General features: G+C 42.3%; 1 protein-coding gene across 11 annotated transcripts in view; it reads left to right on the top strand.

The window, feature by feature from the left end:
* The window catches only part of SEMA4D (semaphorin 4D), a 96622-nt gene that overhangs the window by 16325 nt on the left and 52612 nt on the right, over positions 1 to 27685 (top strand). Inside the window, exon 1 of one of the 11 annotated variants that reach the window (XM_065656584.1) lies at positions 20438 to 20509. The exons of 9 other annotated variants lie outside the window; for them this stretch is intronic. The gene's annotated coding sequence lies outside the window, so the exon portion shown is untranslated. Of the gene's footprint in view, positions 1 to 20437; positions 20510 to 27685 lie in introns of those variants that run through there. One more of the 11 variants, XM_065656589.1, reaches the window with a different exon arrangement.

The following is a 27685-nucleotide window of genomic DNA, read 5'->3' on the forward strand; positions in this document are numbered from 1 at the left end:
GGTCTTTGTAAGAGAGCTGTGAGAACAGCCATGCAGCTTGGCTTACAGGTAAGAAATTATTTTTGTAGCTATCTTGAAAGGGAATGTAAGTTAAAAGCTCATTTAAAGGTTCTTTATCAAGTAAATTAGTTGTCACAATAAGGAATAACTTTTTAGCAGCAGAAAATAATTTTCTTAACTTGCAAGATACTGTAATCTAGGCTCCAAATGAGAGGGGTTCGTATAGTGTTCTCACTGTTGACCGATTTCGTTACATCATAACCAACAATAAAGCTGTTTGAATTACTCAGCAGATTGAGCTTTCTTAAACTGACTGTGAGTCATATTGCCTACACGGAGATTAATGGTAAATGACCTTATTTTTATGTATACATCGCAGAGGGATCTCTTTCTCTGGCTAGTGTTAATTTCTGTAACAGCCTTGGTCCAGCTCCAGAGTACTCGGATGTACACATGTAGGTGTAGCTGCTGCAAACAGCGATGACTGAACAAGTGCCTCGGTGGTTGTGTGTGATACAAGCTATTGGGAAGATGCTTTTTATTTGATGGTACATTGTATATCGATACTGTATGTTTTCTCTTGCCCTCCAGCTGAAATACGGAGAATTAACAAAAAAAGTCTTTGATGGGTATATTGTATAAATTGTAGATGAACAGGCAGCCACTTTGTTTACATTGTGAGTGTGCAAAACTGTAGTCTGAATCTTGAGATCTATTTTGAAGACACTAGACTTTGAAGTGGTCTGTATTAATGTATACAGAATAATCTGTGTTTATATAAGTAACTGGCAGTTGAATATCAGTATTTTCCTCCCAAAGAACAGCTGTGCTGAAGTTAGACGAATAATTGGGGGGGGTGGGCACGGGTACAGGGACAGACCTCAGTTGTGGTCATGCTCTCAAAGGTATTATTAGGTATTCTGGTTATTGCTATTAAATCATGCTGATGCTTTTGTTTTTTATTAAAACTTAGTGGTTGTGTTGCATAACTAGTAAATGCTTTTTTCTTTTTTTTTTTCTCTTTTTAAATTTACCTGTATCTTGATTATCAGCATCACTGAAGCTCGCTTGAATAAATGAATGAAACTCACTCCATGCAAATCCAAAATCAGTAGGGTGTTGTTTTGGACATATTTGTGAACAAAAGGCAAACCAAGAGACATAAGAATGATCTTTCATGCTTCTAAAAGTTATATTTTCCTTAATAACAACGATCTATTAAATATTGAAAGGTTGCTGTTATATTTTAATGACATCGATGCTTTGTCTAAAGAGAAGCAGAGAAAACAAAAGGGGAAGGGAAGTTTGTGAGCATTTTGAGAAGCTAAGACTTGCTTTATGTTCAATTAACAGTTTGGGGTTTTTTTTAAACTGATGGAACATTTTATTACTTTGGTTAACATCTAAGGGAACCTATTAATTCTTAATCTGGTTTTTTTGGATTTGTTCAGGAACAGAATGTCAGAACTGTCACACTGGGAAAAAAGAAGTGGATCAGGAGAAATAGACCTTTGTCACTTGGAGCTGCTTTGTGCCTAGCCATGTAGTGCTGAGGCTTGATGTGTTAAATGTCTTTTCGCCTCCTACTATAAAAAAAACCCCAACGTATATATGTATATATGTGTATATATATACATTTGTATCTGGGGAGATGAGCAGGTAGACAGAATAAGAGCTGAGGATGTAGAGTGCAAAATGCGGAAGGTTTTATAGTAAGTGGGACCATGGTGCAGACCAAGAACGGGATATTTCTCTCAAGGAATTCCACCTTTGTTGAGAAGGGTGGTTTTCCTGAAAAACTTTGTGGCTAATGGTGGCCATGGGTCAGGGTGCACCGAGCTCAGACGGGTGCTGGTGTGAAAGCAGCATTTGGCCCTGGAGATGGTAGGTCCTTCAGAAAGAGTTTGCAGCAGCAGTCTTTGTTTGGTTTTGATTTGGCTTTTGGGGCTGCCGGGAGATAAGGTTTATTTTCCTGGGTTCAGGTGGCTCTTCTGTTCAGCCTAAGTGACTTGAGAGAGTAGTCCCATCTATTGGTAGGAGACATGTTATGAGACAGACCTGCTTTTTTCCTGAAAGGCTGAAAACTGACAAGTGGCTTAATTTTGGGGAATGGTAAGGCGATACGTCTGATCCCAAGTAGCTGTCTTTGGTGTCTCACTCTGCGTTGGTGCTGCTCTCCCTGTTTTTCTGTCTGGGTATGTGGCTGTGTCTGCTTTTTTCCTCTTCCGTTCTTTCTGTTTTTAAGCTAATCTGATGCCATGTGACTGGTGTCTTGTGTAACTTGTTCTTTGTAGGCCTGCTTTATTAATACACTTCAGTACAGACTATTCTGCCTTTGCTTTTGTACCTGTCCCTTAGGCTGTGGTGAGTTTTCCCCTGAGCTTTGCAGGTGCTGGAAGCCAGGGGCAAAGGTGCCAGTGCTGGAGAAGTGGCTCAGTGGCTCCTCTGCTAACCTGGTGGCAGCGGCTGCTGCTGTGGGAGCCTCGGCAGGGCTCCTGCCTGCACCTCTTCTCCCTGCCTGCGTGCAGGCTGCCTGCCCGCTGCACACAGACACCCAAACGGGATGTTTCGGAGGCTTCACAGAGCCCAGGCTGTCCAGGAGTGAACCTCAAGTAGCGCTGGCAAGGAGAATCGAGAGCATTCTCTCTTCTTATGCAAAGCATGTATTGCTGGGGCTTTTTTTTTTTTTTTTTTTTTTAAAAAACCTGCAAGCCCTTGTATTTGAAAAGTATTTTTCATGATGCAATTTTTAGTTGTGTACTGAGACTTAGTGCTTTTTAGTGGCAGAGTTGAGCTGTAAGCTGAAAAAGTGTAGTTTGAGATTTGGAGTGGACAGCGTTCAAATTTCCTTTTTCATTATTCTGTCTAGAGCTAAATGGTTAAAACAATGAAGAGAAGTTTCCAGTGGCCATATTTGTATCAGTTGGCTGCATATTTTTCTTATTAATGTGGCTAACCAAGTAGTTGGCATCTGCCATGAGAGAGGGTGAATAGGGGAGGGAAATATCAAAGATCGGTTTTATGACTTTGCTTTGTAGACCAGCTATTTAACACAGTGCAGTAAAACTTAGCAATTCCAGCCATTCAGAGTGATCCTGGTGTTTCCACGTTGCTTTATTGCATGAACAAGTAGCTATTGTTCTTCTGGTTGTTGCTGTTTGCTTTCATCAGTGCAAAACAGGGTCCACAAGAACTGCTGTGAAACTAAGGATCTCTTTTGAACGAATCACAGACCTTTGGGATTAGTCTAGCATTGCTTCAGCAGCGTGAACAAGGACCAGATGAGGGTGTGTAGCACGGTGTGCTGGAGCAGGAGCCATTGGTGCATGCTGGCTTTCACGGTTAAAATGGCTTGTAAACATAACACCGACAAAGTCATCCCATTGCATTAGCTCCCAGAGATGCAAACTATCATGAGGCTTGGGGTGGGCTGCAAGGGCTGAAGTACCACCTTTAGTTTGACCTTTGAGAAAGCTGTGGCATAACCAAACACGAAATGTAGAAGTGTGTGTGAGCGGTGGTGTGGTGTTGGTTTTTGTTTGTGTGTGTGGTGTGGGTTTTTTTTGTTTGGTTGGTTTTGTTTGGTTTTTGGTTTTTTAAGTTTTATGGGGCTTTGGGTGATAGCCACATGATCGTGAAATTAAGTTAGGTGGACAACATAAATCTGCAGTTTGAATCTTACAGCTGTGAGGAAAATTTTCAAAAAAATCTATGAAATGCTTAAATTTGCATGAAAGATCAAAGTAGAATGAGTGCATAACCTGACTTCTATTCCTGTTACATTTTCTCCTTTTGAATGAGATGTTGCTTTAAACTTTAAAGGCATTAGTCAATTAAAAATGTCTGTACCTTTCTAAATGTTTTATATTACCTTATTAATATATATTATAGTACCAAACATAGACATATGCTAACATACATTATTATAGGTAATTATAGTAATTACATTAATCATAAATACAAGTTCTCTTGTCTGGAAATGTAGTAGAGGACAGGATCCCTATTTGCTTGAAGCTCAGATGTTATTCTGAGGATGCATGAGGAACTTCGAGAAGAAATAACAAGTTATACCTGTTTCTTTGATTTGAAAAGCTACTAGTTACAAGCTCGGGAAGGTCACAGCTCTTATTATAGTATCTGCCTCTTGCTTTGGATTTATGGGTGACAGAAGCGAGATATTTCAGGAAGTCGTCAAGGATTGAACAGGGTGGCTGCTTGAGCTCAGTGCAAACTGTTCAGGTTTTGTGCATCTTTGCAGGTGGTGGGGATTAATTATTTCCTGAAGGGACTACCTGTGCCCATAAGGCTTGAGGCTCACAGGGCTCCTGAGGAGTATGTTTAGCTGTACGTCAGGAGTAGCACTTCCACATCAGGCTCAAGATCAGCGGTCCCGCTCTGCTTGAGAATTTGCAGTCTTGTGGAGGGAAGGACTGGCAGCGGAGGAAAGATCCTTACGTTGTCCTGGCACATACCATTGGCTTCAGCCTGGCGGATGGTTTCCAGAGCAGTGGGTTCTGCTAGTGTATTTTCAGTAATCCTTCAGCCTGTGTGTCTTCCTCAGAGTAGTAACAGTGGCAGTGCAAATGCTTTGGTTGAATGATAATTTGGGCAGAGATGTGCAGTATCAAGCGGGATGAGAGAGCTCCTGCAAGTCACATTGCTACTGTAGGCAAAACACCACATATAGCTGCTCTCCTTTTGCTCCAGACTGTCCCAGATGGTTTCAGATCCTGTGTCAAGTTTTACGAGAAAGTTTCCTGAGGTTCGATGTGCATGCAGAACACAATGTCTTGAGGCTGAAATTTACCTTCCCGTTAATTTGATTTTACAGTCTATCGCTTTTGTGACCTATGATAAGATTTTTCTCCACATGGAATTTCTCATAAAGGCTCTTAATTATCATGTGCAATTTGGGGAGTTCCCTGTGCATTACCTTCAGCTGAAGTTCTGTCAGTGTACTCACGTTGCATAATAATCTATATTGTATTAGAATTGCTGTTTATGAATTGCCCCTGGACTATGCTAGAGGTTATCTAGAAATTGAGAAGTAAATGGCATAGCACAATGTAAACATACCATATGAAATAGATGTGTACCGAGACATTTCCTTTGCATTAGAACAAACTGTCTCTCATTAAATATGCAAAGATATGCAGAAAGAACCCTTGTAATGAAGCCATGCAAGGCTGAGGGAGAATATACAAGGTTGATGGAGAACTTGGATTGAAATGATTTCATGGGAAATAAGAGCAGATCTAGAGGAGTGTGGCTTTGTGAAGGAGACTTTTTGAGATCTAGGTGGGATTTTTTAAAGCTGGATAAACAATTAAGGAGAAATTGAAAAGAATTTTTTTAAAAATAAATTTCAGATAGGTGACTGAGTGGAGCTTTGCTCTATGATGACTAGATGTTTTGTTTCCAAAGCATGTATGTACTGATGCTTGGCTTTAGCTTCCAACTTGGTAATGGATTGCGCAGAGTCATAATGAGAAAAATCTGTGCTGTAGTGCTGAATCTTTTCAGTACTTCATTAAATGAAAGACCATGCTATTCAATATCACCTTTTCCTATAAACTTGATAAGCTCCAAGTTGCTTGCATGTTGCTTAGGCTGTAACAAGCCATTTTTTTCCTTAAGCAAATGGTTTACTGTTTGAAAGCATTGATCTCTGTGTTCAGAGACATGTATAAATGTCTATCATTTGTAGTGTTAAAATTCCAGAATATAGTGTTGCAAAGCTGGAAGTCTTCAAATATTGTAAAATGAGATTACAGGAAAGAATAAATGACTGAGCAAAATCAGTAATAAATCTTGGTGGTTGGTGGTGGTATTTCGTGTTTGTGTGTGTTGTTTTTGTGTGGTGGTTTTTTTTTTTTTTGTCTCTGACTCATGAAATGTTTTAAATACAATGCTTACTAGCTCACCACCTAACTAATACTAATGCCAAATAACTGGGAATGAATTTGTTTTTATTTAGTGTGAATAAAGAGCTGTAGTAGTTGCATGCTATATTAACATGAAAACAGTGTTTAAATACAGGTGGAGTAGGAATTTCTGAACCAGCAAGTGCAGCAAAACTTGAATCAAGCTTCCTGTTCAATTAATTGTATGTTGGGAAGTGTATACTAACCTGTGAGCTGGAGCAGCGTGCTCTGCTGTCTCTCCTCACTGTAAAAATAAAAGCAACGTGTACCTTCTGCAAACTCAGCCCATGTCTGATTTAAGTCTTACTTTTGCTAGGAAGGGGGAGGGAGGTGTTTTAAGGAAGACGAAGCTCCAAAGAGAGCAGCAGTTGACCTGTGATGGGCAGCAGAGGCTTGAGGCAGCACACTGCAGCTGGCAAGTGTTGTATGTGGTGGCTGGATTAGGGTCCCCAAAGATGTGAGGTGGTGCGAAATGAGCGTGGTGCATTGCCTGTTGGTATGCTTTGGCAGTGAAGTACACGCAGCAACAGAAGTCCTCGCTGTGGAGCAACAAACTTTCATTTAGTTTTTCTATAATTATTTTAGTATAGGGAACAGTTCCTCTGTTAGTGATTACCTTTTTTTTTTTTTAATGGATCTTATCTTAAAGTGTGTTTCTGAACCTGGGAACCAACCTTGGTTAGTTCTTGAAATGCTTTGCAGAGAAGTATGTATAAAATCAGCTTAGGAGGAGGAAACCATTGCTAGCAGGTGATGCTGACTTGCAATGAAAACGTGCAGTCCTATACTTATGCCTTTAACTTCATGATGCTGACGTGCTTAAGGGGTGATTCTCATGAGTACGTTTCAGCCTCAAGTGTCCCCCTTCACAGTAGCTTTTAGTGACAGTCTGGTTTTCAGCGCAATTTACCTTGATGTTTAGTCAAGGGTAGGCACCCTTGAGTAGGGTTTTCTGTTGAAAAGGGTATTTTCACTATCTTATCGTAACGTTTACAAAAGAATTGCATTTAATTGCTCACGCTGAAGTGCTTGCCCCTCCCCACTTGCACACACTCTGCCCATGAAATGTGTTAATCCCTTCCCGCCCTCCCCCCATTGAAGAAGCCTGATACGTTTCCTTTTGCATTAGTTAGGTCTTCTGGGAAATACGTGCAGAAATAAAAGGCTTTTCTATAGCCCTTTCTCCCTCAGGAATGCATAGAAACCAGCTCCTTGGATCTGGTCCACAAACTTGAAACTTGATTTTAAGGGGCGGGGGGAGGTGGATCTATAATCCTGAAGCACATGTTACTAAGAGAGTCCTAATCACAAATTGAGGTAGAGGTATAGTATCTTGCGGTACTTTAAAAAAACAGAACAAAACAAACAAAACACCCCCCCCTCAAAAAAAAAAAACCCACATGTTCCTTATTTTGCAATCTCTATGTTGTACCGAGATTTCTGTCCAAAGCAGTTATTTGAAACTCTCTTAGTTTTGTGACCTTTTTTGTCCTTCATCTTTGTTAGCAGTGTGTACCCAGGCAGTCTACATTACGATGCTTTTTTTGTTTACAAAGATTACTCAAGTATGATGATGGTTTCTGAACCACCAGTAATACTCAGACACTCCACCTCAACTATAGCAAGAAGTGTGCCCTTTGCCTTGGCATGACTCTTTTTGCATATTAGTTACATGTACACAAAAACCCATGAGAAAAGGTGCTGCAGGTTTTTGCAGTGTTTTACGGGTTTTTATCACTATATTGATAATATATATGAGTACTGCACCACAGGCAGGAAGGCCAGGCTGAGCCCAGTGTAGTCTACCGCACTGTGCATCGGGATGTACAGGAATGCCTGCAGCTTGGGGTGGACTGACCATCATGTAATGAAGGACCATATTTGGGCTAACTATTCGCCTTAGAGGCTCTCGGGGCATGTAGGTGCCGCACGCTCCTAAGAAAGACCTAGTGAGGAGCTAAGCTGGGGTTAGCCATGGTGGTGCTGCCAGGGTAGGGAGAATACGCAGTGGTATGGTGGCTTGGGCACATGGCCTGTCCGTGTCATTAGAGATGTGCTGGTGTCTGTGCTCTCCTCCTCCGGGCTAAGTCAGATGTCAGTGTGGCTTGAGGCTTGTGGAGCATGAACACAAACCCTTACTGGAAGGACAGTGTAGTTGTTCCAAACATAGGCTTACCTGTGAGTCCATCTTTATCATGGGTGAAAACAGAGTTGCTCTTTTCTCCGCCATGATTTTATGTATTGTTTGAATGTAGCTGGAAAATCATGCAATAAAACTGTTTTATTGTGAACACACATGCTTATATTTAATGTCTCTGCTTGCTCGTTAGACTAGCTAGAGTGCAGCAGTGGTGGTGTTCTACATGATTCAGGTGGTCATCACATTCGTGGAGGCTTGCGCTTCTCAATGTTGGTGTGCCACTGTCGTTGCATACGCCAGAAAAGCCAGCCTAAACTTCTTTTGCCAGTTCCCACTCCTTCTCCTTGCTCACATGCAGCCTCTTGGGAAGCAGTGGTGCAGCTGCTCGCCTGTGCCACGTCGCTGCTGATGGTGCAGCCCCCCAGCGACGGAGCGGCACCCTGCACTGGGGCAGGAGCTGTTTCAGCTGGTTTTGCCAGCAAGAGGAGTCTTGGTGAAACCACGGTGTGATCCGCGCTGCGGTGAGCTGGGGCATGCAAATGGGCATCAACAAATTAGGGGTGAATCCGACTTCACTGAAGTGACAATTTCTTTCAGCTGATAAAAATATTTCATAAACACTGGTTTTATTTCAGTTGTTATCTAGTGTGGAATTGTAGGTCATGTTCCTTGGCAGCCACCAAAGGAGAAAATAATTTTAATTCCCCTCCTCACCTTGAAGCAAGAGATTATGATCTCTGTGATGACAAGTTGTCAGGTTATCTCTTCTCTCCCCCGAAGTTTTAGGATGGAATTGCAGAGGACGGGGTGTAGGAGACCCATTGCACAATGTCCTCTTCCTTTCATGCCAGTGTCTTTGCCTCATGGCTTGGTGATCTCTGCTCCTTGGCTTCTGTTACGGCTCTGTTCAATAACAGTATCCAGCACCCTAATGTCTCTTGCTGACAGTTTCTTAGAGCAGGCTGTGTATTTTGTTTTCCCTCTGATTTTCATTTCAGGTTAGCAATCGATTTTGTTCAAGCACACATTTTTACCCTCTAGTTTGCTCTCAGTAGGTGGCATTTGTTCTGCAGGCTGTCTTGTTTTAAAAATGGACTTTCGTCATAGAGGAGGGCTCTCCGTAAGGTAAGCAAATACGGTGTAATCTGGTCTGTAGGCTTTTGGGTATGCTTTCCAACACTGACCAGCTCCCTGCGATTAATCGCTTTACTACCAGTGAACTGGGGGGTGTAGTCTGTGTTTGTGTTCTTGTTGGCAGGTGGTGCTTTTTGACCACTCACATTCTGCTGCTTAGGTAGTTTCCCCAAGATTTAATATGCTGCTTCCAGCCTATATTCTTTTTAATTATGTTGAGCAAGTTGCTGATTTTAATAGGCAATAGTCATTCAGTAATTTGCAGACAGTAGGCAGTGGTTTGCTACACAACTATCTTGCTTTAGCTCACCCTTATGTGACTGTTGCCCTGAAGTTTGTTGGTCTAGTTGACTTAATGCTGGACTACTTATTAGGTAAGTAGGCTAAAAGCAGAAGTTTCTGTATTATTATAATTTCTACTTTCTGTGGATTGATATACTTTTCAAAGAATCATGTAGTACATAAATATAGCATGATTGGTCTTATACGAGAGCATTGGTTGTTTTTGGATGGTGGAAAAAATCTAAGAAAAAGTGTTAGAAACCACAGCTGTTTAATTATGAGGGTCTTAATTTACTCCTTGGTTTGACGTGTTTATTTTTAGGTATACAGAAACCTTTCTGTATCAAAACTTGCATCATAGGGACAGAATGGTGTACAGCTTCTTCTCTGTAGTCATCTTCCTGAAGGAAGGGATGCTATAGGCATCACGAGTCTTGAATCTGTGTGTTGAAGAGTGCCTGAAGAACAAAATGTACTTGAGTATGTTTATCTAGCACTTTAAACTCCTAATTGGTTGTCTTTGTACTATTTGAAATAAAACCAGTCCAAAGAATATGTTTGTGGAGTAAGGTTTGGGAATGGCGAGTGTACCCCCTCCTTTTACAAGGTGTATACTGTTGTTATGTGTTCATGGGTCAGAAGAGTGTGTAGATCAGCTGGGTTTCTTCAAAGCTGGAACTGGTTAACAGTTGGGGTTTTTTAGCCTTTTTTTAAAAAATTTTCTTTATTCTTAGTTCAAAAAGTGTTTGTCAGTCAGGTTCTAAGTGAAAGGCAGAGTTTGGAGGTATAAAATGTGAACTGTCTTTGTGTCCCTTAGGAAAAGAAAGTTGATCCTTAATGTGAAACACACTGAGTTAATGTATTCATTATGGATAAGATGCCTTTTAAGGGTCCAATAAATCAGTTGCATGGTTTAATATTGAAGAAAGCTGTTTCTTAAAATGATAAAACTGTCTGATACTATGCCTAAATCAATGATAGCTGATATCTGCAGACCTCCTTCCTTCTTCTGCGCGGTATTTTAATGTCTGTTGTGTAGGGACCCTGGTTGTTGCAGTAGTGTTGGCCAGCAGCTGGTGGCTCAGTGTGGCCAGAGTCCTCTGCATCAACCAGAGGCTGATCATGGATATGAGATGTTGTGAGGACCTGGGGTGGCACCAAACAGAAACACGGCAGGGCATCCATCAAGGAGGGTGTAATTACCGATGCAACGGCAGGCTCTTCCAGTTTGTATCATCTGAGGAATTTTTTTGGAGAGCGTGGGTTTAATTTTCATTCTAAATTAGGTGTGGAGTTACTTAACCTTCTTGCATTCGACAGTGATAACTTTTTGGTATCGTGATGCTAATTTTTTGTCCTTCCTCGTACGTGTGTGGATTTGGACGTAGCAAAGTCAGCCTGCTGGCAGCAGGCTGGCCTCTGTGGCCTCTGTGCCTTTCTCGCAGGCGTTGAGGGACAGGGAGGAACGGCCACCGGAGAAGAATGGCCCTTCCCTGCTTGTGGGTGGTGTGACAGGAGAGCCGTGCCCCCGCAGCGCCGTCTCCCTGCCATGGAGCTCTGACCTTTGTGAGGGGCTGCTGGACCTGAACGGGGCTGGCAGGACCCGCTCCGGTCTGATCAGACTGATGGGCGGGAAGCATGTTGTTTTCCTTCCCCCTCGGTTAATGATTGAGAGAGGTGCAGTGCTGCTGCAGCTCCTTTCAGCACCGCTACAGAAACGGCCTTTGTTTCTAGTAATTTGTGCCTCATAACAAGTTTTTACGCGACACCGTGTTTTCCGTCCTGAGCGCCGGCTCAATGAGTATGTGTCCGCACACCCCTCTGCTCCCTCCCGGCCCGCGCTGGCTGCCAGAGGGAGCAGCCCCTGAGCCTCTGGGAGGTGAGAACTCCATCTTTTGCCCTCCTTGTGGTTTTCGGGGGAAGGGTGTTGCGTGACGTGGTTTGACTTGTGTGGCGAGCAGCCGACATGGCGGTTTGTGAGCATGTGGATCCAGGCTGGCCTGTGATCCAGCACAGAGGAGGGAGAGCGAACAAACACCTCTGGCGCAGGGCTTGCTCCTGCCAGCCCAGGGAGGTGGGACTGTGTCCCTCACAACACCCTTGGTGGCCTGTCTCCCCTTGGTGAAGAGCTGTGAATGGCCTCTGTGTCTGTAGAAACAGGATTCATCTAACATGGCATCAAAAAGCAGGTTAATGAGTAAGATGCCTTCTTGGAGGAGTTGGGTGTGGTAGCAGCTGATGACAAGACCTGTCATGAGAGTTGGGCTCTGTCACTTTTGGGTAACAATATCATTAATAAGGTTTTCTTTTATGTTATTTGAGAGTATTCTTTGTCCAAACTGATGGGTTTTTTCCAAATGCTAACTCGTGCCATCTGGACCATTAGGTTTCTGCAATTTGCTGGGCTCTCTTACAATACAGTATTGTGTAGGATTTTATTTCTGCTTTTCGCATTTTGGTGTTGCTGAGCTCTTTCCTGAAATCCTTTGGCTTCTGTAGCCTATTTTTTTTTTAGTAGATACTTTAACCTGTATTATTGAGGAGCTTTCTAAAGCAGACATGGTAGCTGCTACCTTAAATCCCCATGGCCTCTGCCTTCCTGAGCCACTGGAGTACTGAACCGAGATGACGTCAGTTACTTCTTAAATAAGCCATATTCTAAACAAAAATGGTCCCCCAAACCGGGAAAACACAACACCCTTTCTCTTCCCTTGTTGTCTCCGCTCTGTTTTGGTCCCTGCAGTGCACAGGGGCTGGATCTAGCAGGGGACAGGGGGTTGCGGGGCTGCGTCGGGGGGCATATGCAGAGTTAAGCAGCATGGTGTGGGGGGACCCCAGCCCCTCTAGCGCTGTGTCTGGGCTCCCTTCACCTTCCCACCTGTTTGTACTGAAATCTTATTTTGCTCTTGTCCATGTAACATTTTGAAACTCAGCTGAGGGGAAGGTGCTGGGATCTGTGCTGCCTGAAGAAGGTAAGTGCAGGTGGTAATTAAGCCGAGTGATTTCTGCTGAGTGATGAAGGCAAGAGGTTTGCTGGCTTGTAATGGATGAAAAGGGAAGAAGGAAATGAGCCAGAAGGCTTAATTTTTGTTTTTCTTGATCCCATTTGCTTCCCTTCCCCTTGGAAACTTTAATGTATTTTGTAAGTTATGGGAATAGGAGGACGAAGGACTTCTTGTTTGCATTTTAGCAATATGAGGATTGGGCTCAGCTTGAGGAGAAGTATGTGTATTCATGGTATGGTCAAAGTTGTGTCATGAGAAAAATCTGTTGTAACTGTCTCAGTAGCTTATCCCATGGCAGTACTTAGGCAGAAGTGCCCTAAAACTTAATTTTTGCTTCCTGCTGTAGGAGTGCTCTTTCTGTGCTGATCTGGCTAAAGTTACATTACTTAATGAGAAAGGGGAAAAAAACACCACCAAAACCAACCAACCAAAACAAAACAAACCCGCAAAAAAACCCCAAATAACACCACCACAGTAACAACAGCAACAAAACACAAAAAAACCCAAAACAATGACAACAAAAACCAACAGAACAAACAAAAACCTCAAGATGTGGCCTTACTTATGCCCCAAGAGCATCTCTGTGTCTTACAGATTCTGGAGAGTAAATGCTTGCTGGAGGCTTCTTAATTTCAGTAATTCTAGAGCTGCCTAAGTTGCTTGACATCAGAGGAGCCCAGTACTGATAGCCCTGGAGGCTGCTGGTCTGAATCATGACTTTTGGGAAGATGAGGTCTTGGACAGCCATTATCTGAATGTCTCAAAAAAACAAATTTAAAAGCTGCTGCCAAGGACAAAATTGAAAGTTCAGGTGTTTGGGTTTTTTTTTTTTTTGTAGTGTCTTAATCATTGTGAACTGTCTCTATATATCTTTTTATTCTGTCTTGCTTGTAAGGCATATCAATTTAGCTAAGCTCATAAACAACTTGATTTAGTCTCTGGCTATTATCTTGTTTGCCTGTGGACAAGTACAGGGTATTACCCAAGTCCTGAAGGGTTGTTAAGTGCTAGAAAATGTAGTGGGACAAATTCAAGAAGCGCTACCCATGTAATTTAGCAAAGAAAAGCTAATGGCCATAAATTGGTAAATACAAATGATGGGGAGGAGAAATTTAGGTGGCTCCTCAGGGTGAGGTACGTAGGACTCTGATATTTGAAAGCTGAAGGCAGGCATTTCAGACCAGTAAAAAAACCACCCTTATGTAGCAGAAAATTGGTGATGGATTCTACCTCTGCAAGAGGCTGTATGCTGGCGAGTGTCTCCTTTCCTAAGAACAGATTTTCAGTTCAGCTGACTTGTGGAGGAATTCAGCAGACTCTGTTACCCAGGAGGGCAAGCTGATTTTCAGTGATGGGTTTTGGCTTTGTAGCTGCATGTTTCTTCCATCAGTGTTTTCCATCCTGCGAATGCTTAACAGGTATAATTGTCCTTTGTGGTTTTGTTTCATTGGTTACAGGTTTCTCCCTCTCTAATTCACGGCGGCTGTGTTACCTACCTCTGTGTTTCAGCTTCATACATCATTTCTTCTGTACTCTAATTTAGAAGCAGAGATGTTTGGAAAGTGAGAGAGAGAGATACTTGAGAGAATTACAGCTTACATCTGTTCTTCTGATTTCTTTTGGTTTATTTTGAAGACAGCATTAAAGCACACCTTCATAAACTTAGGGTCATAAAGCATAATGAATTTTAAGCCATTGTTTAAAGTCTTCATCTGTCATTTTCCTCACTTACAGGCACTTGACATCAGCCAGCCTAGATCCATATTGCTAACTGGAAAACATTTTCTCCCCACATGAATTCCTAAATTGTGTGGGCTCATTACATAAACTGACACTAACAGTCTGTGATAGAATAAATCACTATCATTAGAGGCCCTTTACTTGTCTTACCCTGTTATTTATTTTTGTTCAGAGGTTTCTTTCTCTGCTCATTTCTGAAGCTTTGGAGGTTCTTTGATCTGTTTTGGTCTTCTCAGGAAAAGTGGGATGAAAGTATTTCTTTTGCTCTTTTGAGTTGGTCCTCACGTTATGGCAGCAGTGATTGCTGTTTGTAGTTTGTGTGGTTGATAAAACATCAGGATTTAGAAACAATGTTGATATCAATATGAATTGATTTTTGTTTTTAAATGCATTGTACAAATTCATGGAACGCCACCACAAGTTTGAAATCTCCCATACATTTCTTTATGCAAGGAACCTTCTCCTTGCCTTCTCCTTCTGGTAAGTGTTTTGCAACTTCTTGTGATGTCTATTTTTTGTTAAAGAATAACTGTTGTATCACAAGTGTTTTGGAAGGAGTGGATATCTCATTTCTTGAGACATTTGTCTCGTATTAAAATGTCAAAATGTCGTATTTTATTCATATGTTTGAGAACTTGCAAAAGAACACTAAATGTGACAACTTCGGAGGAGGAAAGGAGGGTAAGCTGTCCTTCCTTGGGAGGCATTTTGTGCTATTTTTTCTGATAATGATAGTAGCTAAGTGGTATGATGTTGAACTTAAACTGATGATGCTTTTGAAAGGGTGCTATTCAGTAAAAAAGTGACAATAGCTTTTTTCTTCTTCTAAGGTTTTCACCTCATCTTTCAGGGCAAGATATTTTTCTTTTTTTTTTTTCTTTCTTTCTTTCTTTCTGGTGAGTTTGTTGAGAAGCAATGTCACCTGCAGAAGTTCAAGTCCTTGTTGACTGTACAACCATCACCTTTGTTCTGCAGTTGAATATGTAAAGGAAAGACTAACAATGGTTTCATTATGTGATGGCTCCTGAATGCGCTGTTGCCTGATGGGCAAAGAACCGTCAGCTTTAATTAATGGAAAGTCTGTTAGTACAGTGGAAAGTGTTAGTACAGTTTGTTCATTTGAACTGTGCTAGCAGGCCTGTCGCTCAGTGATACACTAACCTACAGGAATATTTAGTCCTCTCTGCCTTAGAAACCTTTCAGACTGGTGTATGAATTGCAACATCAGAAATCCACTGATCGGCAGAAAAGTTAGACTCATGCCAGAAGCTGTGAATGATGATCTCTCTGCTCTCAAGCTCCACTTTTGAATGACAGGCTTAGCATCCATCTCTTGCGACAGGGAAGTGAATGAGTACTGTCTACCCTTAGACAGGCTTTTAATCACAGACCTCCTGTTTCTACTTCTCAAGATGGTAATACCCCACCTAAATCGACCTTGGGAACCCCTGATGGTGTACATTTGTAGTGAGGTAGACATACCTTTTGAAATGAAGTATCACATATCCATTACTCAGAGGTGCATAGCATGAAGAGTAAAGGTTAATGAAATGCCTGTGTGTGAAGATCTTGAGTTGTATGTTAACTTTTTCTTTGGCAGCTCTAAGCTTTTGTGACTACGGCTTTGGTAGGAAGCAGCATTTTCTGTCATCTTCAGCTGCTGTGGCTGTACCACACGTCTTGGTCAGTCCACCACTGTTCATTGATCTGGAGAGGGCAGCCATTAGTTACACATTGCACTACCTGTTTCTTCAGCAGTTCTGCATTTAGGATCTTCTGATGAGGATACCAGTCTAGCTTTGTGTGACTGAGATGGACGTAGTGGATTAAACGTTAGTTTATTTCGAAATAGTTTATTTAATTTTTCTTCTTCAAGGAATTGTGTTTTTCGGATAGATTTTGTTTGTTTGTTTGCTCTTGCACTCTGTACTTGCTCCCTCAAGTTGCATCAGGGTGAGGGCTGTGAGACTTGTGTAATTATAATGCAGGTCCTTTGTGTGTTTGCCATACCAGTTGCCTTGGTTTTGTAAATCATCCTGTATGGTACATTCTTGGTCTTCGACATGTGGCGAGTAAAGTTTAAACATGCAAACGGTGCTTGTTAATACTTCTTTCTGTGATATCCAAGTAGCGAAACCAACTTGTGGTAGAAATTGTACTTGTAGACTTGTGGTTCAGGGGTTTATCTGCTCCATCTCACAGCACTCAAATGGCTTTTGGCATTCCAAAGTCAGTGAAGCTGGAAGACAAACAGAAGTAAACAAACAGGCTTCAGCTCAGGAGACTTGTCCCTTTCTCTTCTCCTCAATGGTCCTTTTTGGGTCCTGCTGCTGTCCGTTTTGAAGCATTAGGTCTCTGCCACAGGCTGGTAGCCTTCACCAGCATTGGAACTGAGTGGGGCTGTGGTGAGACCTGCCGTTCAGTGATTTGTAACCCTCTGTGAGCAGCTCACCTCGAGGCTGGTGCTGGGAGTGGAGTAACAGAGGCTGCGCATCTCCCGTGCACTGCTGCAGAGACAGGCTTTGGAGGCACCTAAAGCCCACACTGTCTGTCCGCTTAAGGGACCGAAACAAGGCCTGGGGTGGGAGGAGAGCAAATACGGCATGATCTGTGTTAAAGCGTTGCTGTCTGAACTCCAGATCTTCTGCTTTTTAGTGCATCTGTGGTACAGGCTTTGACATGTTGTCGATACTGTTGTAGATCAGAAGCCTTTTAGCTGTGGGTGATGAGCGTGTTTCAGTGATGCTCAGGTTGGTGTTTTTGAAGTAGACTCCTACCTGTGTGTCACAGAAGCACAGCTCCTGCATTTGCACTCGTGTTTATTCAGTCCTCTGGCATTAGCATGGGACTTTCAGAGCCTTTCTGTATGCTTCTCACCTTCACTGGAGCTCAAACACAAGTTTACACAGAGTTCAAATAAAATAAGTTGGTGTTTGGCAGCGCTTTCTCACTTGCTTAGCGAGAGTGCCCTAGGAGCTGATTAACCCCATGTGTGCTGTGAGCCGAAGAGGCATGCTTCAGAGTTCATGTCAAGTTTCTTGTGCAAGTGCCAGAAGGAAAATTATATACAGGAGACTGAAAAGGTACCCTTATGCAAGTACAAATTAAAGAGTCTGGTGGATCAATGGAAACCCCATCTTGTAAGGAACGCATTAAAGATGCTTTGTTCCATGGCAGCAACTAGTCTGGTAGCTTCCAATCTATTTTCTCAGGTTGGCAGAATTTCAGTCAAAGCCTTAACGCTTTCCAAAACTGTAGTTCTGCACAGTGAAAGAAATAGAGCATATTTTTCTTGAAAATCTGCAGTTAAATGAGTTCTTACTTGTTTCCCCATACTAGTATTAAAACTTGGCTGGCTGTACAGTGGCTACATTCGGAAACTAATCTGGCTGAAAAATGATACGTCACAACCTCTGTTTCTCCCCACAACAGCAGGTGGCTTAGTTTTTCTGTTGCATAAATTTCTTAAATCAACAGAAACTTGAAATTTACTATTTTCATTTGTCTCTAAGAACAAGGTGGGGGGGGAAAAAACCCTGCACACACGTAGTTTTCTGCATCTCTCATACTAGCATCTAAGCTACGTAGTTTCTGCTGTTGAAATGTCATTCCAAGCACTATCGGCCTGGTGGCTGTATACAGTCTCCTATGAATTTTTCTGCTTGTGCGTCTGGTCCTGTTCTTTTGGTCCCTTGAGTGATGACATTCTGTACCCGGTTGTGGAGATGGAAAGGTGATTGTCTCTGCTGCTGGCAATTCTCTGCATCTCCATTAATACTCTCCTAATACTTGTTCAAATTCTCTTTGCTCTCCTGCCTGACACACTTCAAACAAGTGAGCTTTGGGGTTTTTCTGACTGAGCAAACTTCAAGCAGTTGGTAGTTTACAACCTCTTTAATCCTTGATAAATAACACTGATCAGACAGCAAGGGAGGGGAGGAATTTGCCTATGCAGATGTGATTCTAACACTGGCCTGGAAAATGTGTTTTTTGAATAACTTGTTTTTATATATGCCAGAAGGATATTCTCCAAAACATGTCAGGTATGAGAATGGCTAAAAGTAGCAGCAGTATGGGTTCCTGCCTTAATCCTTTTAGCAAGGATCCCTGGTTAAAAAGGAGGTGTGTGAGGGGGAGCACTCTTTCTGCTGTGTTTGTAGGGAAAGTCACCTTTTTTCGCATGTAGCCGACGCTGGCACAGTATGTCGCAGGGGATGATGCTGGGAATTTCCTTTGTATGTGAGAAGAGGAAGAGGAGTTTAATGAAGGTGCTGTTTGAGCAGTAATTTGCTAAGTAGCCACTGTCTACCAAGCACAGACTCCCATGCCACCTTTGATGAGAACATCCCTTGCTTCCCTTCTGCACAGTGATGAGGTACGTGTTTTTGACTGCCTGTTGTCTGACCTGAAACCAGGAGTGTTTAGGGACTGCCATGGAAATGGAGGGCACAGCGTGTTGGATGTATTTGCAGTTCTGGTGTCCAGATCTGTAGCAAGGCCCATCCTGCCGTCTGTCTGACAGGTGTGCATTACCGTATAGAGGGTGAGGCTGAAGCGGGTCAGTAAGTAAAGCTTTTGCCATCAGAACACAATTTCTCAGGCCACTGCAGAGGAAGAGAGCTGCGCGTTTGTGTGTAGCAAACGCTCTGCTTAGACCGTTTCCCTCTGATTTGTGGGGTGGTCTCGCGGCTTGGAACAGGCGATGCTGTGCATCTTCAGCATCCATGGCACCTTGTTGGTGCTTTCTGCTTTGTTTTTCATGAACCTCTAGTTTCAGGCACTTAACGTGCAGAATGAGGAAATGGCACCGTTTGCAATAGGGAGAACTGACTTCTCATAGAAGTTGAGTTTTGAGCTTACAAAGTCTCTTTGGTAGCTTTGGCCTAGTTTAGGAGATGTCTGTGTCAGAGACATATTATTTCAGATGAGTTAGCTATGGCTGTGACAGTAGCAGCACGCTTGCTTTTGGAGAATCCCAGAGCCAGGGTAGGGGGCGGGGAGGTGGAAAATAAAAAGATGCCTTAGTCACTGCAGTACCATTTCTACTTTGCTTCTCCCTGCTATGAAATCTAAAAATGACAGCCTTGCTTTCATTGCTCTATGAATGTGGAAAGGCCAAAGTTGGAAGGCACACCTTTTTAATAAATACAAGCCAAGGACTGTTTTTTATTACAGAGAAATCTGGGAGAAAAAAATGTAAATGAGATCATTGTTTCGTTTTCTTCATGCTCCAAGAGGCTTGGCTCTGTGAAGAAGCAGCTATTTGACAAAATGTTCTGAAGTGTGAGCACAGAACTGGGATTTTGTCACTCAGTGCTGCAAGAGCAGAGCAACTGTTCACACTCAAGTTTTGGTGTGGAATTTTGCTGAAATTTTTACAGCAGCTTTACTCCGATTTTTGCCTATGGTACTGCCGTAATTGTCCTTGGCACCAGATGATTACTGAAATTTTGAATATGTAGTCTTAGTATGTTAGGTGTGACTCCCACTGAGAAACTATGCTTTTTGAAAACTGCCATTAAAAAAAAAAAAAATTAGAAGAGAGATTCTTCCCATTTCTTGTTCCTTGCCTCCCAGAAAGTCTTGCTATGAAAAAAATGAAACTCAAAACATGCATGTTATGTATTCAAGCTCTTGTTCTTGGTTGGTGTCTGTAGGCTCTCCTGCCCTGCAGATAAAGTTCTCTGGTTTTTATTATGCTCTTCATGGGGGGGGGTTGTGTATTTTTGGTGATGTTTTGTTTGTAACTGAACACAACAATTAATTGTGTTGGAAAGTGATCTAGAAGCACCAGGCAAAATTGAAGGCTCCATTGTGCTTGGTACCGTGATGAATGCATTTTCTGTTCCTAGATGACTTACAGCACTATTAATTTCAGAGTCGTCTTGGAAACACAATGGAACAGGTTTTTACCTTTTTGAACTTGCATTGTGAGTAAAAAATGTATTTTTTCAGTTGGAAAAGCACACTTGTGCTTACTTATACTGCCAGGTGCAGCAGAAGTTAATCCTGTGCTGCAATATATCTCCTTGAAAAATCGTGTTTTAAGTCTGCTGCCAGAGGGGTGCTAACAGATGGGAAGATGAAAGTATGGAAGTGTTAAAAGTCAATACATGTTATGTGTCTGTGCTCTGTGTAAAAGCAGTAACTTAATGTAGGAGACCTATCTGTGCTCAGGGTTTGTTCTCACCCAGGTGTGCCTCTTCAGTACCCTGATCCCGTACATCCCTGTAGGACAGGCAATATCCTGACAGCTGGAACTGGCCGTCACAGGTGTGTGGCAGGTAAGTGGAATGAGAGCCCTTTCCCATAGCCTGTACAGCAGTTGTTTTAAATGTCTGTCTCCTGGTTGGTATTTTGCAGGTGGGTTGGATAGAGATTTTGGAAACTAGATGAACATAAGTTCTTCATTTCTTGGTTGTGCTTATATGAGGCTGTAGCACTGAGGTAATTTAAAAATATGGATCAGTTAGATAGCTTCCTTGATTGGACATTTGTTTACTTTACCAAATAACATATTCAAATACTTAAAAACAAGCGTTGCAAGATTCAATTTCGTATGCACATTGCAATTTACTATTCTATTGTGATTCTTTAAAATACAAATATTGCCAAAATGTTGTCAATAATAAGATACCTGCATATGATATATGAAGATACTGAAGCATTTTAACATACGTAAGAGCAAAATGTTTTCAGTGATGTTTCTTTCTGCTTCTTGCTTTGCTTTTTGCAAAGGCTGTAGCTTGGGATGCTAGCCAGGCTTTGAACTGTAAAAGGGAGCATGAAGAATGCAGGATGTTTTTAGAATAGTCTCAGCCATGAGCAGATGGCTTCATTAAATTCTCTTTAGGAGCAAGGAGAGCAGTTGCTGCTTTTGGGTGAAAATTGGCTAGAGCAACTGCTTTTACACTGCGATCCCAAACGTGTGGCAGGTAGCAAGAATATTTGCACAACAATTTTATTTAAAACAATTGGTCCATGTACCTTCAAACAATAGGTGAAGAGAGTGGTGCCTCTGTTATCTAAACTGATGGGCATGAATTAAAGCAAAAGATTGAAGATTTAATAGTTAAACTTCCCGCACATGATTTAAATCTTGGTAAGGTCTGCTAGCTGCTTTGCTTTTCACTCCTCAACCCTAAACATTTCATATAGTTCTGTTCTTTGCCACAAAGGCCATGAAGATGATTAAGGGAGTGGAGCATCTCCCTTATGAGGAAAGGCTGAGGGAGCTGGGTCTCTTTAGCTTGGAGGAGAGGAGACTGAGGGGTGACCTCATCGATGTTTATAAATATATAAAGGGTGGGTGTCACGAGGATGGAGCCAGGCTCTTCTCGGTGACAACCAATGATAGGACAAGGGGCAATGGGTTCAAGCTGGAACACAAGAGGTTCCACTTAAATTTGAGAAGAAACTTCTTCACAGCGAGGGTGACAGAGCACTGGAACAGGCTGCCCAGGGAGGTTGTGGAGACCCTTCTCTGGAGACAGTCAAAACCCGCCTGGACGCCTTCCTGTGTAACCTCATCTAGGTGTTCCTGCTCTAGCGGGGGGATTGGACTAGATGATCTTTTGAGGTCACTTCCAATCCCTAACATTCTGTGATTCTGTGAAAATCTTCTGGTTTGTTTTGCTTTTTTGCCTTCTTTTCTGGAGAACACTGAGGGAAACTATATTTATAACTAAATGTAGTTATAAATGCCTAGTGAATGACAGTGGTATACATAAGGTAGCTTTCTTCCTGTGAAATTCAAAGACTTCTGGCAGAAGCATATCAAGAATCTGGTTGCTCACGATTTCAGTCTTTCTGTGTGGATCAAAGTTAAGCATGGACAGCATGAGTGTTTATTTTTACTTTGCTTGGACCTAAGCTGTATTTAGGTACTTTATGTTCAATGTCTTCTCTACCCTTCTACGCCTAAAGTTAAATGCCAAATTTCTGAGGTTTGGGTCAAGGCAAATACTCTCAAGTTACAATATCTTTCTTTTGCAGCTGAATAGCCTACTAAAAGTAGAATAATATCTGTTAGGCTTTAAAGATGGGAATAGATTTAAGGAGTAGAAATTGACTCTGGCTTTTGTTCTTGTAGATGAGAAATCAGAGATGTGGAAAAAATTCTGTACCTGTTAAAGTCCTTTCAGAGTTGTGTATTTCCTTTAATTTGTTATTTTAAAAATTACATTTGGAAGCAATAGACCTGGCAGCAGGGAAGACAGTATCCTGCTGAAATTATAAATTTTATCAGTATTGATTACTGCATATTCATTCTTTTGCCCCTTTATTACAAATTAGGTATTAGCCTGTCTTAGTAGCAGAGGAAGACTGGTGAGTCCACTGCTGGTACGTCTGAACACCTGTATAGAGGCTAGTCTGTTGGTATATGGTATATCCTGGTGAAGACCTGGGCTCTGACCAACCTGCTTGTCTGGTTTCAGCTCCATAGTCTGTTAAGATGCCTCTGGCAGGTAATCTGGGACAGTGGCATTGAGACGCATTTGTTGTTTGACATCACTGAGTGAGGGGAATGCCTTTATTTATGAAAGTGGTTGTAGATTGATTTGGTTCACCGTATTGAACCAAATACTTCTGTGTAATAGTTGTGCAGGAATTTGCATGTGCATGTGTACATGTTTGTGTAATACAGCAAGTTCATGTTTTTTTCCCCAAGTTGCATTTTAAGGGTAAATTTGTAGTGTACACGTGTTGCAGAAACTGTCTGAACCAGACATCATATTAACCACTATTGCTGCAGGAAAATTTGTGCTTAATTAGGATCAATACATTGCACAATGAGAGAAGAAAATGACCTTGTATTTGGAAGGATGAATTACCGACATGTTATTGGCCATGTTCCGAGGTTTTCACTGCATTATTCTCACCCCGACTTCTGTGCATGGTTGGACTCGATGATCCTGAGGGTCTCTTCCAACTGAAATGATTCTATGATTCTGTGATTCTATGAGTCTGTTAAGTTTTGTATGTCTATGATACTTACTTTTAAAAGACTATTTTTTTGTGTGTGTTCTCCGGAACTGTGTGGTACTAAGTGGAGCTGGATGGTACTATTATTCTGATAGAATTAGGTGAGTAGAACCACTATAAATACAATTCTGGCCTTTGTTATCTCAGTACTTTTTGGACTTATCCTCTTACACTTTTATCAAACCTGACAGTCTGTATCAAGGCTCTAAGTGGAACACTTACCCCCACCCCTTGGGGTATCGGATGTTTTCCAAGACTCTTGGGATTGGCAGCATTTTTCATATGTCATTTCTGTGCTCCATTTACTCGTTGCTGAGAGGTGCAGCAGTGCTGCACAGGGGCAAGGGAACCCTGACAGGCAGGTCTTTTACAGCCCAGGTTGTATCCCATCGTCACCTTTCCTTTGAATAAGAACTGAACGTTGTGTAACTACAGTTATCGTACATCAACAAGTTTAGCAATATGTGCCACCAAAAATAGTCTTGTTAAACTCCAGGCCTTGCACGTCTGCTGGACAGGAACTCTGTCATGTATTTGTGTTTGTCTTTTTTTTTTTTGATGTTTTGCAAACATCTCACAACAAAGACTTCTAAGCCATTCAGACATCTGGACTGAATCACATTTAACCAGCTTATGTGAGCGAATGTTTCTACCCATTCACATAGTGAAATGTTAGCTGTGAAGCCTGGGACGCTCTGCCACAGAGATGAACAGCTTAATGTGGTTATGATTAACTAAATTCACTCAGCTTATTCTGACTCTGGCTTTTCCCCATGAAGGCAGAAATGATTGCCACTCTGCAGTCTAGTTTTTTTTGAGTTTTAGAGTCATGGAGATACTCTATTTTTGCGCTTGCTCAGTTTAGCTTTTATCAGCTGTAGAACCTTAAGAAGAAGAAGAATAGGGACGACTGTCTGCAGACGTGTCACAGATCAGGCGCCTCCTGTGTCCAGTCAGCCTTGGTTTGGACCAAATAATACCAACATCTGAAGACATCTTTTGTTGGTGATAATGATGTTTTTCTGCACTGGTAGAGTAAATTATCAGCTTCCTTGAAACTAGTATGTCAAAAAGATAAAATGTAAACTAAGACTGGAGTATAAATAATCCTTAGTTGTAGTTGCAGTTTGTCTTGTTTCCAGAGCTTTCGTAATGTGCAGCAAAGGAAAAGGGACTGATGTTTTCACGTTCGCTCCTGCAGCTTGGAGCCAGTTGTCAGCACTGGAGCTCATAGGTAGGAACAGCTTCACAGTTGCTGTGGGAAGTGACCCCGGAGCCAGGCAGAAGGAAGGCCACTTCTTCAAGAATGCAGCCTTAAGTTGTAGCTTCAGGTTATGCCTCATTCAGTAACTGCAATTGACTGTTCCTTGTCTTGTTCCTCCTCTGCTGCTTCCCTTGAATGAGATCTTAATGATGATGAGACTGTAGGGTGTCCCAGTTAAAAACGTATTCTTTGTCTTGTTCTCCTGAAATAGCTTTCCACTGAAATAGCTTGCTGATTTAGTTTTTATTTATTTAGTTTTTATTTTCCTTTCTATCCTCACTATACTCTGTGGCTATCACTGTGTGTGGGATTGCATGCCCAAGCAAGCTGTGCTTATTCTGTTCTTGTATTGCAGTGTCCTCTTTAGTGCTGAATGCAAAGTCTGCTGATGAGCAAGAAGTTGTTTACTGTCCGGGTTAAAAAAAAGTGAGGCAGTTTTACACTAGCTTTCTTGAGTCCTGGTTGATGGGCAGCATCCACTGTGTAGGTTGAGAGTCTGAGCTGAGGTCTGTGCTCCCTGTCCTGGATGCTGTCTAAACCCTAGCCTGGCTAGAGTCTTTTGTCTGCAAGAGTTGACTCATACTTGACTTTCCAGCCTGTAGATTTGCCCTACCCTCTCTGCTGGTGGTCAGCCCTCTGCAGTTTTGTGGATATAATTGTCACAGCCAGGCCTTTCAAAAACTGACCCGTCACCCTTACTCATCCAAATGAGTTTGATCTTTTGGACTGTGAACGACTGACATTATTGAAATGGGGTTTGACAATAATAGACATTCTGTAAGCATTTTTATTTGCAATCTTCCATTTAAATTTGGCAAACCAACAGCAGAAACAACCTCCCATGCTCTTCTGCTGTACTCTGCACCTATTGATTTGAGTAACAGGATTTGTGTTTTGGTCATGTCTTCCAGTTTGCTTCAGTGTCCTCACACATTGAAGTGTTTGCTTTGTCTGCTTTAACAGATCACTTTAAGATCTTGTGATCTTATTTATCTCAGTTTCACAGCTGTCAAGGGCAAGCAGTGAAGGACAACGGGACTTTTATGTTATGAGCCTTTCACCTGAGAAACACGGTCCAGCTCTAGAGGTTGTAGTGGCTTTGTCCTGCCTGGGCAGTGAAGTGATCCAAATGATCATGTATTTTTCTTGAAAACATGTGTCTTTGCCTGTTGATGACAGCAGGTGTCCCAGAACAGGCTATGCACTTTGCTGTCTGAGAGACAGTTCATCTTGTTGCTTGTCAATCTTAAAATTTATCACCCGTCCAGGAGTCAAAATGGTGAAACAGGACCCTGTCACAGTGGAAGAGAGTTGCCCACCTGGCTCTTGGCTCTTCTATCAGCGTGGGAGCCAGTGGAGGAGCTGGCATGGGGCCCTGTCTTGCACCTGCACCTCTTAGCAGAAGTATGTGGAGATGAGTTTATTTAGGGCACAGGGGAAGTCTGAGGTTGCTGTTTTAGCCACAGCTCCTTGGGAAGCAGACACACTGCTGTGTCAGCCACTTCTCTTTTATATGTGTGTTATCCTGATGAGTTGAGAAGAAGGTAGGTGATACCCACTCTTGTAAGGTGGTGGCAGAACTTGATCGCCGCTGCTGCTGTGATATTTGTATGCAGTGCAGTGTTAGTCTGCTTGATTTCCATGTGGAAGCTGTTAAAGACCAGCCTGTGAGAACAGGCACTTTTTCAAACCTGCTTGTATTCATATGCATAAGACTGTGATGTCTTGATGGTGTTTTTTAACCTTGCTTGTAAATACTGAAAGAACAGTGACCCAGCCCCATGGCAGGCGTGAGATGTTGGCTACAGCTGACAGAGTCCTGTGGTGGTAAAGGAGTGGCTGCTGGGACAAGACAGCTCTAGGAAGCATGGAGGATGGTGGGCAGCTAGGAGATCCTTGCAGGCTGTGCCACCAACTTCTCAGCTTGTTAAGGAGCCAGAAAAATTTTATTAGATTTGTTTTCCTCCCTGAAACCTTATGACGTGGCTTACATGTCACGAGAAAATTGTGTGGTGATGGACATAAACATTTAAGTGTTTAAGCTGAAAGTGGTGCAAACTGTGTGTGGTGAAAAGTCACTGAAAGGTGCAAATCGTAGTTTTTACAAGAGACACAAAAATCCTTGTTACAGTGCTGTGGATGTCAGTAGGCAGTCCTCTCACCTTCTTTGTAATGGAGTTGCTGAAGGCTTTTCAAGTCTTCCTCGTAAGTGAAATTTTTCATATTTAAACTGTCGTTCCTGTACTCTACTGAGAAGAGCCGTTTTGAGTCCACTGTAACACTTCTCTTGGCTTCCCGAGCCTGGCTTTCACCAGGAGCCTCTGGTGGGGCTTTCTGCTGAGCAGCTGTTTTCCCGAGCATGGTCACCTTCTCGTGGTTTTGCAGTTACCCTGCTTTTGCACTCTTTCTCAGGCATGGAACTGACAACTGCACTGGCACGTGTCAGGGAAGGGTAAACCTGACATACGTCTGTGAGAGCTGGAAACCAAAGTGTTGGGCGGGAGATAAATACCATCAAGAAGTTCTGGACCTTGAATGGAAAGACCCGTCGCCCACAGGGAGATTTAGTCAGCAGCTCATCTGGGTCAGGATCTGACCAGATTGTCTTTAGGACATGCTTTCTAAGGAAGTGTCCTGTGAAACCTCACTCAGGTCAGGAAGGACTCCTGTAGGAAATCCTGCAAAAAAAATCCTGTAGTAGGGGGAAGGAAGCAACCCATTCTCATACCCTGGCAAGCAGCAGGAGGTAGGAGATCTTTGGTTCCCTGTGCATCAGGAGTGGTGTAGTGAACCTAGGTGAGCGTCAACAAGGTGAACCATCTCACGTATGTTACAGCAATGACATAAGTAAACCTAATTTTTTAGCTTTCCACTAGTTTGTCTTGTAGAAGGTTGATCTCAAGCAGTACTTTCAAATGTTAACGTTTGTGTTACTCGTTTTATGTTAACAAAAAGATAAGTAAGCAAGGGCTTTTCTCCTGCTGAAGGATGGTGTCAGTTCATATCATCCGAGATGACCTGCAGTGTGACAGTGTTTTGCTAGAAGTCTGGAGGGATGGGTCAGCTGTAGTGAAATTGCATAACCGTAGGCTGTCACTTAAATGTTGGATGTGCCACCAGTCTTTCAAAGCCTGTTAGAATTTTAAGAACTTTAACCTATTCAGATATATTTGAAGTGCCATGGCTCAAAAGAGCTAACAGTAAAATGCAC

This window comes from Caloenas nicobarica, chromosome Z (assembly GCF_036013445.1).
Source record: "Caloenas nicobarica isolate bCalNic1 chromosome Z, bCalNic1.hap1, whole genome shotgun sequence".
NCBI classification, from domain to species: domain Eukaryota; kingdom Metazoa; phylum Chordata; class Aves; order Columbiformes; family Columbidae; genus Caloenas; species Caloenas nicobarica.